The 14,834-nt window shown below is 35.9% G+C and overlaps 1 pseudogene; it reads right to left on the bottom strand.

Annotated features, from left to right (window-relative positions):
- LOC125339952 overlaps positions 1-14,834 on the bottom strand; it is an 85,756-nt pseudogene that overhangs the window by 50,190 nt on the left and 20,732 nt on the right.

Below are 14,834 nucleotides of genomic sequence, written 5' to 3'. Positions count from 1 at the left end.
TATTAATTCCATTAGGAACTGAGAACATGATTTGTATGGTTTGCCTTTGAGTTGAAACCTGTTAGCAGTTGACCCCTGTTTGGAGTTTGTTATGCAATGATTATCTTCAATGCATTAAAGACTTCTCTTTCCAGTAGTTGTACTTGTGTTTAGTATGGAAATAGGAATCCAGGGGAATATTTTATGTGCATGCTGCAATTTCAGTAGTCTTCTGGAGCTGTACCTGTAAAGGGACTTTACATGAGCACGTTCTTTGGACCTCTCCCTCGAATGTTCTGCTCCTACTTTTCACTGGATGTGGGTTAGTGAGAGAGTGCATTGTGGCAGGGCAACCTTTGTAGTGTGGTGTAAATCTGAGTCTTAAGTAGTTGCTGAATCATGAGTCTCAGAGATGTGATCTTCTCAATTCTTTCCCATCCTTCCTCAGATCTGTGGGCTTCAAATGCATAATACTGACCCTTGCACTTAGATTTCTCTTTCTCTCTCTATTTTTTTTTTCTTGCATGGACCCAAGTTGTCTCCAGCTCCCTAAAATAAGGAAGACACTTCATGACAAATGCTTGGTGTAACACTAGATCACTCAGACTGGGGTGTAGTACAGTGGGAGAATAACATGAGTGTGACCTTTGGTTTGGTCTCCAGATCTGGCAGAAAAAATAAAAACAATGGCTCTCCTGGCCCTTTTGGTTGAGCATTAAAATTTTTACTCTCTCTTCCATTTTCCTTTTTGTGGCTTGTTGCTGTCAGGCTGTTATGCTATTCTATAGTTACTGCAGAGAATTAGTGTGCAAATGCTCCTTGCTTGGAGAGTCAGTTCCATACAATTTCTTTGACCCAGTGATTATGTTGTCAGGTCTTCATCATCTACAAATTTCTCAACTGTTTTCATGGATGAGGCATTTCTTTTGCTTGTGTTGTATCCATTTTGTCCCAGTTTCCATTTCTTTTTTTTTTTTTTAACAAGGGTTTCAAGTCACCAGTGCCTTATAAGGCCTTTATTTATTTATTTATTTATTTATTTATTTATTTTTGTTTGCCAGTCCTGGGCCTTGGACTCAGGGCCTGAGCACTGTCCCTGGCTTCTTTTTGCTCAAGGCTAGCACTCTGCCACTTGAGTCACAACACCACTTCTGGCCATTTTCTGTATATGTGGTGCTGGGGAATCGATTGCAGGGATTCATGTATACGAGGCAAGCGCTCTTGCCACTAGGCCAGTTTCCATTTCAATATGATCAGTTCTTCAAATTAATAAAGATCTTGGGGCTGGGAATACAGCCTAGTGGTGATGAGCTCGCCTCATATACATGAAGCCCTGGTTTTGATTCCTCAGCACCACGTATATAGAAAAAGCTGGAAGTGGTGCTGTGGCTCAAGTGGTAGAATGCTAGCCTTGAGCAAAAAGAAGCCAGGCACAGGGCTCAGGCCCTGAGTTCAAGCCCCAAGACTGGCAAAAAAAACAAAACAAAACGAATTAATAAAGATCTAAGGTCTTTGCAAAAGCAAAAGGAAACCTGTTTACGCACAAGCTGAAGTTCAGCAGACTCATTGAAACAGGAGAAATAAATTGGCGGCAACAGGATATATGGTGTTGGGAGGAAATTCAGAAACGACTTTGCTATCTTTCATTCCTGGTGGTGTTGACTTCATTTCTTCTTATTTTCTGCCATTCTGTAAGTAGCTTAACTGCTTTTCTCCATTCTTTGTTAATAAGCTTTTGTAATCATAAGGCTCTGAGCTACTTTCTCAAAACTCTTGGGGGCATTCAGTTCTAGACTGTGCAATGTTAAATTACACATAATTTGAGAGATTTAAGAGAGATTTCTAGTATCTTACTTAAAATAATGCATTGTGGTTAAAGGCTGACAAATCACCAACACTGACTTTGCATTCTTAATGAAATTATACATTCAGTCTTTTTGTCTTGATGTGTGGAAGAAAGAGCAAATCCCAAGTTCCTCATGAAAAATGGCAATTACTATAGTTAGGAACAGTGGGAACATTTGTAATCCTAAACACTCAGAGATAAAGACTGACAGGATTGTGGTATGAGGCTAGCCCAAGGAAAAAAGATATGGAGAACTTCATTTTAGCAGTAAAAAACAGGGTTCAGTGGTGTACACATTTTCTACAACTATTTGCTGCCTGCTTGCCATTATTAGTCTAGATATATCTGCATATTATGATATCCATTGATTTACAAGGATATCTACCTAGCAGCTTTTATTTCTGCCTTGTTGCACAAAATGAATATTTGTACATTAAGGAAGAAAGATACTCTAGTGTTTTGCAATTTCTTCTTCCCCCTAATTTCTCCTAGAAAGCATATCGATCATGCAGATTATTATTTTGGTAAAGAATCCTCTTTCAAGAAATAACTACAAAAGCAATACTTGCAAAACTGTTTGGTGTAAGTGAACTGAACACCTGGGGGGGGGGAGGGAAAGGGGGGAGGGAGGGGGGCATGAGGGACAAGGCAACAAACAGTACAAGAAATGTATCCAATGCCCAACGTATGATACTGTAACCTCTCTGTACGTCAGTTTGATAATAAAAATTTGAGAAAAAAAAGAAAGAATCCTCTTTCATTGTTTCCAACCATTGGTGAGTCTTGCTTTCTAAATCACCTTCCTATGAAATCAGTATCTCCACCAAACTCAGGCTGAAATACAATTCTCATTGGAATGTATTAAGAGAGAAGAATTCAACTAAGAGAGAAGAATTCAACCCAACTATTACATATGTAAATAGGACACTTGGGAGTCAATGAAGCTGTAAAGACAGAGCTCTAATCCCATGAAACATGGCTGTATAGGAAGAGAAGAAGAGTCCTGAGCTGGAAGCTCTGACCTGCCTGGTGATGGCATTATTCCACTTTAGGATTCTGCAGAGACCCCGCCAGCAGGCCAGCTCTCACCAGATGTAACCCATGTACTTGATCTTTTCAGTATCCAGAACTATGGAAAAAAATGTCCTTGCACATTATTCAGAATGCATTATTCATATGTAGCAACATCAAACAGACCAAGACATACCTCTACCAGTCAAAATAAGACTTCTAATATATATGCTCTGTAATGTCAGGTTTTCAGAAATAATTACTGGACGGTTGCAGAGTGCTAGAATAGAGGCATTATTGTTGGGTAATTTCTGGCCACTTGTTTTGAGTTCTATTTCTCTGAACAGTCATTGTTAGCATCAAAAAAGCAATAGAGATTCCTTTTTTTTTTAATAGATATTATACTCTTTGTAAAATGTTACCAAAGGAATGAGAACTGTATTTTACTTCTAGTAACTTGTAAAGATAATAAACTTTGTGTGTTCACACACACAAAGTCAGAGTTTTCAGCTGGTTTTTAAATAGAAAGCAATTAGCTTATTAAGCCTCTTACAGCAATAACAACTGAAACCATCAGCCACTAGTTTAATGTAGACATGTCTCCAACTGTGCTATCCTAAGAACTCCAAACTAGGAATATAATAGTGCCAATATTGCCAATATACAGTTTATTTCAAATGGACTTACTGAAAATCCATTATCTAAACAACAATTCATTCTGCAACAGTTTCATCAAGTAGGATTATCAAGTTGCTTATTACTTTCCAAGATTGTATTCAAATTCTTTTGTTAATGTGTTTGCTAATCTTTATCATAACTGTTTTAACTAACACCTAGCTGGTCTCAACATTAAAAGGCCTACTTTATTTTTTTTTTTTTTCTCAAATTTTTATTATCAAACTGACGTACAGAGAGGTTACAGTGTCATACGTTGGGCATTGGATACATTTCTTGTACTGTTTGTTGTAAAAGGCCTACTTTAAATTAAATCACTCAACCCTGTGATTGTCTCAAATTTGTCGTTGCTACCCAAAAGTGCTCCTAAGACTGTCTCAAAGTAGTTTATTCTCTTATTTCAGTTAAAAGCTAGATTACTAAGATTCTTTGCAATCTCTTTGAGAAGTTAGCAGTAGACAGAGATAATGGTTCTAAGGATAACTATATATTCATATATATTAATGTATATATACAAATATGATATAGATATCAATGTATATATCCAAATATACATATACAAGTATATATGAATGCCTATATTAAAATATATATGTAAATACACATTCTACTAAAAAGATATGTTTTAATTTCAGGATTTTCTCCCACTAACCTGGCTCTAGCTTCAGTTTGGAAGTAAGAAGAGCTTGCTGCAATGCTTCTCTTCCAGCAGCCTTGTTTTTTGGCATCCTATAGCCAGGCTTTCTGATGTTCACTGTAGGGCTAGGTAGGGGCTGATACTGGCTCTGCCCTTATAGCAATATCCATAGACATAGTACAGATTGCCCACAGCATGACTGCCCAGTGAGAAAGTTATAACTCAGGAAGAGCTATTAATTATTGGTAGAACAACACTCTTTTTTCCTCAGAGCTAGCCCCTGAGTGGCAATGGAAATAAAGTGGATATAAAACACACATTATGAGGGCTTTCTTTATTTCTGTGCATGTTTTAGATCTGTTCATCCATAAAAATTAGCTTTAAAGATTACTGTGGCCTAGTATACATATATTCTTGTGTTCGTATATTTTGCTCTTAAGAAATCTAGTAGTACACTTAAAATCTTCAAATATTTAAGTGAGCTGTAGGCATGATAAGTTTGATTTCTCCTGAAATGTAAGTATTGGGAAAAGCATCACCATGATAAGAATTGTTGAAAAAACTATCATACAATTCTTTTCTTGTTATTATTTATTCTCTTTATTAAATTTCAAGTGCAGTTTTAGTTATGTTATAGTGATTAGGAATAACTTATTATTTCTAAAGGTTAATCTATCTGAAACATGGAACTTGAATTTATCAATTTCTAAGACGAATTACAATCCTATGACTTACTCTATAGAGTATTGTATCTACAAAATTTATATTTTTCAATTTTACTTCTAGGTAAATTTGCTTTCACTGTACGGTCTTGTTCAATAAATAATTTTTGAGCTCATTGACTCTTAGGAAATTATATTTCAGTATTTCTTTCACACATTGCACAGATATTTAAAATAAAACAGATCACTTTAAGGAAATTCATCTTCAAATACAAGCTAACTAGAGTGTTTTAGAAAACAAACTCATTAGAATAAAAAATGTGCTTTGGAACACATTTTAATGTTTTACTAGCAAAGAGAAAACAAATTTATAAAAGGATGTCTCATAAGTGATAAGATTTATAATTTTGATAAGAAAGGCATAGTCTCTCCTATGGTAATAGCTGTTGCTGTTCAGAACTAGAATTTTCACCTTGTAGAATTGATAACTCTGACCGTGTTTGAATGTGTGCAAGGAGGTAAAGATACTGGAATTGCACATCTATCCCCTCAGAACTTCAGTCAAAATGAATGTAGAAACAAGGCCACACTAAAGCTACCAGAGCAACTATGTTCACTGCAGAATTTACCATAGCTAAGATGTGGAGCCAACCCAGATGCCCCTCAGTAGATGAATGGATCAAGAATATGTGCTATATAAGGACATGGAAGGACTTGGAAAAAACTATACTAAGTAGTGAACCAGACCCGAAGAAACATGGACTCTGGTTTCCCTCATAGGGAATACATTGCACATGTTAAGGTTAGTCATAGCAGAAGATCACAACAGCCCAATAGCTATACCCGTATGAACACATAAGATGATGCTAAGTGAAATGAACTCCACATTACACAAACAAGTGTTATATCATTGTTGTAATTATTTTCAACATGCCATGTGAAACTGTACCTTTTTTTCCTCTCATATTCCGTTCCTGTGGTTGTACCCTGTATCGCTGTATCTCATCTGAGTACCCTGGATACTATATATACTGGTATTAGAACTAGGGAAGGGAAAGGAATACCAAAATTGAGAGACAAAGGATAAAAAGACAAACAATTTCAAAAGCAATACTTACAAAACCATTTGGTGTAAGCCAACTGTACAACTCATGGCGCGGGAGGGAAAGGGGGAGGGAGAAGCAGGGGAAAAATGAGGGAGGAGGTAACAAGTTGAACAAGAAATGTACTCACGGGGCTGGGAATATGGCCTAGTGGCAAGAGTGCTTGCCTCCTATACATGAAGCCCTGGGTTCCATTCCCCAGTACCACATATATAGAAAATGGCCAGAAGTGGCGCTGTGGCTCAAGTAACAGAGCGCTAGCCTTGAGCAAAAAGGAAGACAGGGACAGTGCCCAGGCCCTGAGTCCAAGGCCCAGGACTGGCAAAAAAAAAAAAAAAAGAAAAAAAGAAATGTACTCACTGCCTTACATATGAAACTCTAACCCCTCTGTACTTCACTTTGACAATAAAGGGAAAAAAAAGAAAGTGTACTATATATACACAATGGAATTCTATGCTGCCATCAGAAGGAAGAACATCACCGCATTCATAAGGAAATGAAATGACTTGGAAAAAAAATCATACTTAGTGAAGTAAGCCAGACCCACAGGAACATAGAATGCATGGTTTCCCTCATTTGTAATAATTAGTATGTGTCTAGGATAGTCCTAGCAGAGGATCACAATGGCTCAGTAGGTATTTACATATGACCATATAAAATGAGGCTAAATGAAATCAACTCCAAGATATGGAAACAAGAGGTTGTATTTTTTTAATATGCTCTGTAAAGTTATTTCTTTTTCTTTTGTTTGTTTTTTCTTTTGGTTTATCCCCTGTTGTCACTGTTTCTGATTTTGATACCTTGTGTCTTGTATATACATTTACCTGATTTAGGGAAGGGAAAGGGAATAACAATATGGTGAGACAAAGGACAAAGGGTGAACCAGTGCAACAGCAACACTCACAAGACACTGTGTTGGAAATGAACTTTACAATGTGAGGGCGGGGGAAAATAGTCATGGAGGAGGCAAACTGGGCGAAAATGAGGGAGGTATAACACTGACAAGAAATTTACTCTTTACCTTACTTAGGTAACTCTAACCCCTCTGTACAGCACCTTCACAACAAAATGAAATTAAAAATATGAATGTAGGGACAGAATAGATGCGATGTTATCCCAATTTTCCCTTTCCAAAGGTTTAAGTGGGTCTTTTGTTATTTCTTCTTTCAGGATTTCATGGTTGTGACAAACTACCAGTCTTTAAGTCACACATTAAGAGCAAGTAAATATTTAATTAATCTAAGAAAGAGGTAAAAGATGATGCCAAGTGAAATGAACTCCAAGATAAGGAAACAAGAGATTTTTTTCTTTGATGTTGTTGTTTTTAATGTACTATGTGATGTTATTGCTTTTTTCCTTTTGTTTTATTTCCCTGTGGATTATCCCCTGTTGTCACTGTACTTGATTTTGGTACCCTGTGTATTTTGTATTTGAATTAGGGAAGGGAAGGGGAGCAACAAAATGGTGAGACAAAGGACAAAAGGTGAACCAATGCAACAGCAATACTCACAAGACAATATCTTTGAAATGAACTTTACAACTTGGGAGGGGGGAGATTGGGAGAGAGGGATAGTGAGAGAAAAATGAGGGAGGGGGTAATAATGTTCGACAAGAAATGTACTCACTCCCTTACATGTGTAACTGTATATCACCTTGACAATAAAATAAAATTTCAAAAAGTGCTGAGTAGTAAGCAGATCAAGTGCCCACAGAATGTGGGTACTGAATTTGATGAGTGAAAGATGGAAAACTACTCTCATTAAACTCCTGAACATGATCTTTCACTAAGTCTTCACTCTTCTACTGCCTTACATTTTCCTTGCTCTAATTTTCTTGTACTTTTCATTTCCCTTGGTTCATTATACCATTTTATATGTTGTAATTTGCAGCCCCCCTTTGTCCAGATAAGCACTTTATTTGTAGTATTGCAATAACCTCACTATCATGACAGATGTATTATACTGAATGTTATCAGATGTCGACTTATACACCTCTTGGAGCTCAAATATATAGACGGTAAGTGATATTCATAGTCACATAGTTATTAGTGTGAACATCAAAACTTAAAGTCAGCCTTGTCTAAAATTATTCTTTGGTATGTTACCAATGTTTTTAAAGATTTAAAATACACTCAGGATTACCCAGAGGTAATTTGTTGTATTTTTCAGAGATGCTTGTGGTGTAGTACTCTGGGCCATGATTTGAGTAGCAAGGGACATTCACTTGAGTTGCTATCTTTTCATAGATAATGTGTTTTGTTTTTTTTATAATTTCATCTCATTATTCTGGTAAATATCCAAAATACTATAGGTTTATTTTTTTTCCTCAAGTCTATTTTTTGCCATATCTAAAGCTTAAATTTTCTATTATCACTAGGATTTTCTTAACTAATTCTCCCTCCAGGTTTTTATTTAGAATCTCTGTGTGTTACTCTTTTTTTCTTCACTCCATCCAACTTAACCTTTCATTCCACTGAGGATATTTTTTCTTTGCCCTTCTGAATTCCTTTCAATTTATCTAGATCTTCTGAGCACCAACATGCACAAAATTGAGTGTTGTATTCCAGGTGCAGGCTTATCATTCATTTTGAAAATATTATCATATCTCATCTCTCTGTTCTGTGACATTGATACAGTCTTTCAGTATTGAGTCCAAAGGAAACATGCATGATTTTGTGTCTGAGCTAGATTGAAGATTCCTACCTAATTTGGTGTTATAATTTACAACCTTAAATATCTGTGCTTCTTCAAAAGAACTAATTTACATCGTTGAAGCTGGATGACATGTTTTTTCTTATACCAAGTGTGTTTTATCCTTTTAATTTTTCTTCTTGTTGTTGCAGATGTTAATATACAGTCATTTCTATTTTCTGATTTGGATTGGTTTTTAGTAAGGAATGCTCTTTCATATACTTTACAGCTTGTGAACAGCTATCAAAGGCAAAAACATACTTTATATCCCAAATACCTCTGGATTGAAATAATAAATCTCGAGTGCTAAAATTTTTAAATTCTCTAAGGGTAAGACATATTGTCATGGATTTTATTTTTGGAGGCTCTGTGTGGCAAATTCAACAGGAATTAATTCTGAATAGTAGCTGAAGCATTTGAACTTCTGTGACTTTTATCTCTAAATAGTTCCTTTCTGCCACTATGCATATGAAAATGTTACTACTTGGAAATACTCCTTTTGAAAGTTATCATCAAATTCTTATTGATTCAAGAGGAAGAAAACTGACCCATATCAGGAGAGCTAAGTGGTGAATGTAAGGAATAGTTATGTATGTAAATAGCAGTTACGACTGAATGTTTCTTAAGTTCATACTTAGGGTCTCATGAATAGCTTGTTGCAACGATAACCTTACTAGAGGTAAAATAAGGCCATTCAATAAAGAGAGAAGGCGGTCTAAGAAAATCTAGTTGAGTGAGAGAGAGAGAAAGAGAGTATGGGAGAGATATGGTGGAGAGGGAGAAGGTGAAGGATGGTGGAGAGGGAGAAGGTGAAAGGAAGAAAAGAGAGAATGAAGTAGGGGGGAGGAAGAGACATAGACATATAAGTAAAGTGATACAAAATTTTAAGTCCTTTAAGGTCAACAAATTTCTATTTATAACCGCTTTATAAGTTAAGAATGAAATAAAGAGAAAGCTAAGAAATAATATTGTTCATGTACTGAGGAGTTCACAACTATCAAGCAGATATCATAGACTTGTTGAAGGGCCTGTGAGGCAAATCTAACAAAGTTTATTTGATTGAAAGTTAAAGGTACTAAATGTGAATATCTATAAATAATTCAAGTTTTTTTAAGTTAAAATTTTTTTGGGCAAGGTGATATACAGAGGGGTTACCATTACATGCGTAAGGTAGTGAGCATATTTCTGGTCAAATTTGTTCCCCCTCTCTCATTTTTCTCCTACTTTCCAATCACAACCCTGAGTTGTACAGTTAATTTCCAACATATTGTCTTGTGAAAATAATACAAGTTTTATAAATTTGTAGTATAAAAGCCCGGCCATACCACCCTGAATGTGCCCGATCTCGTCTGATCTTGGAAGCTAAGCAGGATCAGGCCTGGTTAATCCTTTGTTGGGAGACAGCCTGGAAATACTGAGTGCTGTAGGCAAAAAACAAAAACAAGATAAACAAATGAGCAAAGAAAAAACAGTAGTGGGCTGGGCGCGGTGGCTCACACCTGTCATTCTAGCAACTCAGGAGGCAGAGATCTGAGGATCATGGTTCAAAGCAAGCCTGGGCAGGAAAGACTGTGAGACTCTTATCTCCAGTTAACCACCTGAAAACTGAAAGTGGCGCTGTGGCTCATGTGTTAGAGTGCTAGCCTTGAGCTGAATAGCTCGGGTACAGTGCCCAGGCCAGAGTTCAAGCTTCACTACCGACCGAAAAAAAAAAAGCAGTGCTGTTCTGCAGAAAGTATATTAAGGATAGAGAAATTAGATATCTAGGTAGAGATAGAGAGAGATAAGGAGAGTATGATTTGAAAATCTCTAAAGATAAATAGTTTGAGGAATGGAAGACATTTTCAGAGAACAGATGGATCAAACTCATCATAACTAAATCACAGGAAATAAAAGGGAGATAGGGACTTGGTTCATGAGAAATGAATGAAATTTAGATTCTAAATCAAATTATTTAAACTTTATAATGTGGAGACCTAGAGCCAGTCAAAGGCTTGTACCATCATATGACAAGATTAGATTTGTATTGAGAGGGACAGGTAGTCAGGACAAGTATGGTTTAGAGAGACAGAGGGAATGGAGGTAATGTTTAAGAGGAAATGAACTACTATGCTGTTGTTTTGGCTGAAAAGATAGTGATTATACTCATGCATAGTTACTCTGAAGTTCAGCCTCACTTTATATCATAAATTCCAAATATGTCTCACTGATGATTATAAATTATTGTTTTGTAAGTCTATGGCAGCCTCTTTCTATTTGAGATACTTGTATATGTTTCTCTTATTTGAGACTTTGAAGACTTAAAATTTCAGATGATATAAAGTTTCTGAATTTCACAAAACAGAACATTTTCCCTTAATTTGTATTTCATTCTTCATATATTAACCTAAATTTTTTTTACCATTTTAATCCCTGGCAATTTGAAAAACTTTTATATCATTCATATCATATTATAACTAGAACAGTTTAAAAGGGAGAAAGAAAGAGAGGCCCAAGGAGACTTAAAAAAATGAATGAAACATGACATGTTCCTTTAAATTCTTGGGAAAGAGATTCTTATTTTGAGAAAGAGGTGAGTTAGATGAATTATTGGGTCATTTTTAAAACTTTACTTTCCATGGGTCTGTGATTCATATATGAGAAAAATTGCTTAATCTTCTGACTGATGGTCCTTCCAATCATTGTTTTCCTCCTTGCCAGCAAAAATAAGATTCCTTCAAATATAAAAGTGTTTCAAGCAGACTTTCTGGCTCTGTAAGACACCAGTGACAAATACAACTCTCAATATTGCAGTTTGAGATGGTAAATCACCCAAAGTTCAATTTGTACAAGCTTATAGAAATATTTTGCTGGGCCTTCCACTGTCTAAATACAGAAGTCTCTGACATTCTATTAGAAACAAAATTTAAAAAATGGCCAACCAATTAAATGTGTTAACATATGTCTTTTAAACAAATTCTATAGGTTTTCAATTATCTTGATATCACATTTCTACTCAGTTATCATGAACTCTCTGTCTCATTACATAATGCTTAGCTTGGTGTTGTGCTGCTGGTAGGATATCAAATCAGCTATTATGAGAGAACTTTGGGGTAAAATAATAATGAGAACTTACACAAAATGTTTTTGTGTATACATGTGAGTTTAATCTCACAGGAAGTAAAAGATCCTTGTGTAGCCAACAATATATGAACCAAATACTACAGACACATGATTATTCAAGGTCAGGTATCTGTGTCTTATACATATATAAGTTCAGTGGTCCTCAAGTTAGGCCGTGGACAAGAACACAGAGTAAAAGTAGCATGGAATGCAATATGAAAAGAAGAAAAGACTAGAAAGTCTTTCAGCTTCTGAACATCCTCTGGAATGCAATATGAAAAGAAGAAAAGACTAGAAAGTCTTTCAGCTTCTGAACATCCTCTGGCTCCCAGAAGAAGCAAATAAAATCCTGTCAAGAAAATACTCTGCATTTGGATAAGTAGATTATTCATAGGATGAAATATATCAAATGTGAACTACATTTTTTTTAACCTCACTAGACACAAAGAACTAAATCACATTGTGAGTGTTCTCAAAGTGAAATGACAATAGTGTTAGATAGCCTAATGATTCAGAACTCACAAATAGCTGATGTAAGCTTTTCAATTCTAATGTTGGAAGTATTTACAGAGATAAAAGTGGTGGCCAGTCGCTGGTGGCTCACACCTGTAATCCTAGCTACTCGGGAGTCTGAGACCTGAGAATCACAGTTTGAAGCCAGCCCGAGGAAGGAAAGTCAGTGTCTCTTATCTCTGCTAAACTTTAAAAACTGTAGCCAGAAGTGGAGTAATAGCTCATGTGGTAGAGTGCTAGCCTTGAGCACAAAAGCTCAGGGACAGCTCCCAGGCCCAGAATTCAAGCCCTAGGACTGGCAATAAAAATTAAAAAAAAAATAAAAAAGTAAAAGTGAAATTAAAAATGACTGTAAGAAACTAAAACTGCTTAGAATAATTTGATCAATTAGATCTACTAGAGATTTGGTTAAAAAATATATATACACACACACATATAGGGCCAATAGGATCTATCTGTGTATATATATATATATATATATATATGTCTCTCCCTCTCCATATACATATGTATATTTATATATGGATTATGTATATAACCATATATGTGTATATTATCTATCTACCATCTATCTCTCACCATCTATTAACCATCCATCTCGATTTATTTTAAGGAATTGGCTAATAAAATTGTAGGGATCTGTTTGAATATTGCACGGAAGATACGACTTCATTTGGTGTTACAGAATCAGCCACATGAAATGCATGAGGATGACTGACTTGAAACCTAGAAGGATTTCTATCTTCTGGTTGAGGAAGAATTCCTTCTTCTTCAGATAACCACATTTGCCTTTAACATTATTGAGGGTAGTTCCCTTTGTGTACACTCAATTGGTTATGAATGTTAATTACACTTACAAAATACTTTTACAGCAGAGTTAGGGTGATGTTTGACCAAAAAATTGGACACTATAGTCTATTAAGTTAACACGGAAAATTAGTTATCATAATAAGAACAATACATTTATAAAGAAAATAAAGTACTAACTACTGATGGTGTAGCATCTGTCAATTGAAATATAAAAGAATTTTGAAGCACAGTATACAAAGTGAACCTGAGAATTATTGGGACTGAAGAGATAAATGAAAATGTTGCTCAGCTATTCAAGAAAATTCTTAGATCATTTATGGACATACTAACTAAGATAGAAAAACAAGAGAAAAGATTTACTATTGTGGTGTTCTCTTCCTTGTCTTCATATTTTCCCTGCCCTATGATCACTGTTCTTTCTTAAGGTTTAAAATGTTCATAGGTTCCATTTTGTTGCAATTATACTCTAATAAATATAGCTATGTGTTTACTAATTTACCCTCCAAGTAGACTTTCTCATTCTCATATTCCTTAACTCCTGTTAATAAGCTGCTGTGGTCATGTCTACTTCAGTTCTTATGCTGTGGCTCTAACCCTATTACCTTAGCATGTGGTGCTACTTGGAGAAAGAAAATAGAATGCTTAGAGAGATAATTAAGTCAAAATGAAGCTGGTAGAGAGCGTCACAATCTGTTCTATTATCCTTAAAGGGGCAGTTTACACAGGAAGACAGACATGCAAGAAGGATGGCTTTGTAAAGAGGCGCAACAGGGCGACCACCTACCACCCAAAGAGCTTTAGAGGACGATAACCCTACTGTTCCTGAAATCTTAGACTTTTAACTCTAGTTTATGAGAAACTACATATTGGGGGTTTTAACACTACTCAGTTTGTTGTAATCTGCTATGATAGCCGAGAAAACTAACATACACGGGATATTTCAGGAACATTTCCATAGTAATTTATGCATTACTCTCACATGAAAGAAAGATGCATCACTACTGCATCAGCACTGTAATAACTCTGTCCTGACCATATGTATGAGGTTTCTGACCATTTGGCATTGCGTCCAAGGGCTGGAGATGGGAACTGGGAAGACATGGGAAAACACAGTTCAAGGGGCTGGGAATATGGCCTAGTGGCAAGAGTGGCAAGAGTGCTTGCCACCTATACATGAAGCCCTGGGTTCAATTCCCAAGCACCACATATATAGAAAATGGCCAGAAGTGGCGCTGTGGCTCAAGTGGCAGAGTGCTAGCCTTGAGCAAAAAAAGAAGCCAGGGACAGTGCTCAGGCCCGGAGTCCAAGGCCCAGCACTGGCAAAAAAAAAAAAAAAAAAAAAAAAAAAAAAATCTAAAAGGAAATAGAAAAAGAACAAAACAAAAGGAGGGAGAAGGAAAACACAGAGGGGAAGAAGATAGGAAGTGGCTTTTGTATCCAATGCCTAACGTACAAAACTGTAACCTCTCTGTACATCAGTTTGACAATAAAAATTTTAAAAAAAGAAAGTCAGTAACTGTAAGCCCTCTGTACAGCATATTGACAATAAAAAAAGAAGAGAAGAAAAAAACCACAGTGCAAGGCTCTTCCCCTTTATGAAGGTGGTTGTGTTGAGGATAGAACGCCTTTTGATATGAGGAATAGTCATGTTTTCTCTGTCAATACTTGCTAATGGACAATTTTCTTATACATTTAACTAATAATCACTGAAGTATTTCAAACACCTTAAATAAAAAATGATATCTGAATCTAACTCACCAAATAAAAACAGCCACCTAACATGTGTGAAAGCATCAAGACCAATTA

This window comes from Perognathus longimembris, chromosome 22, assembly GCF_023159225.1.
Source record: "Perognathus longimembris pacificus isolate PPM17 chromosome 22, ASM2315922v1, whole genome shotgun sequence".
Taxonomy (NCBI): domain Eukaryota; kingdom Metazoa; phylum Chordata; class Mammalia; order Rodentia; family Heteromyidae; genus Perognathus; species Perognathus longimembris.
Note: the sequence above shows the minus strand (reverse complement) of the source record. Positions and strands in the feature narration are given on the sequence as shown.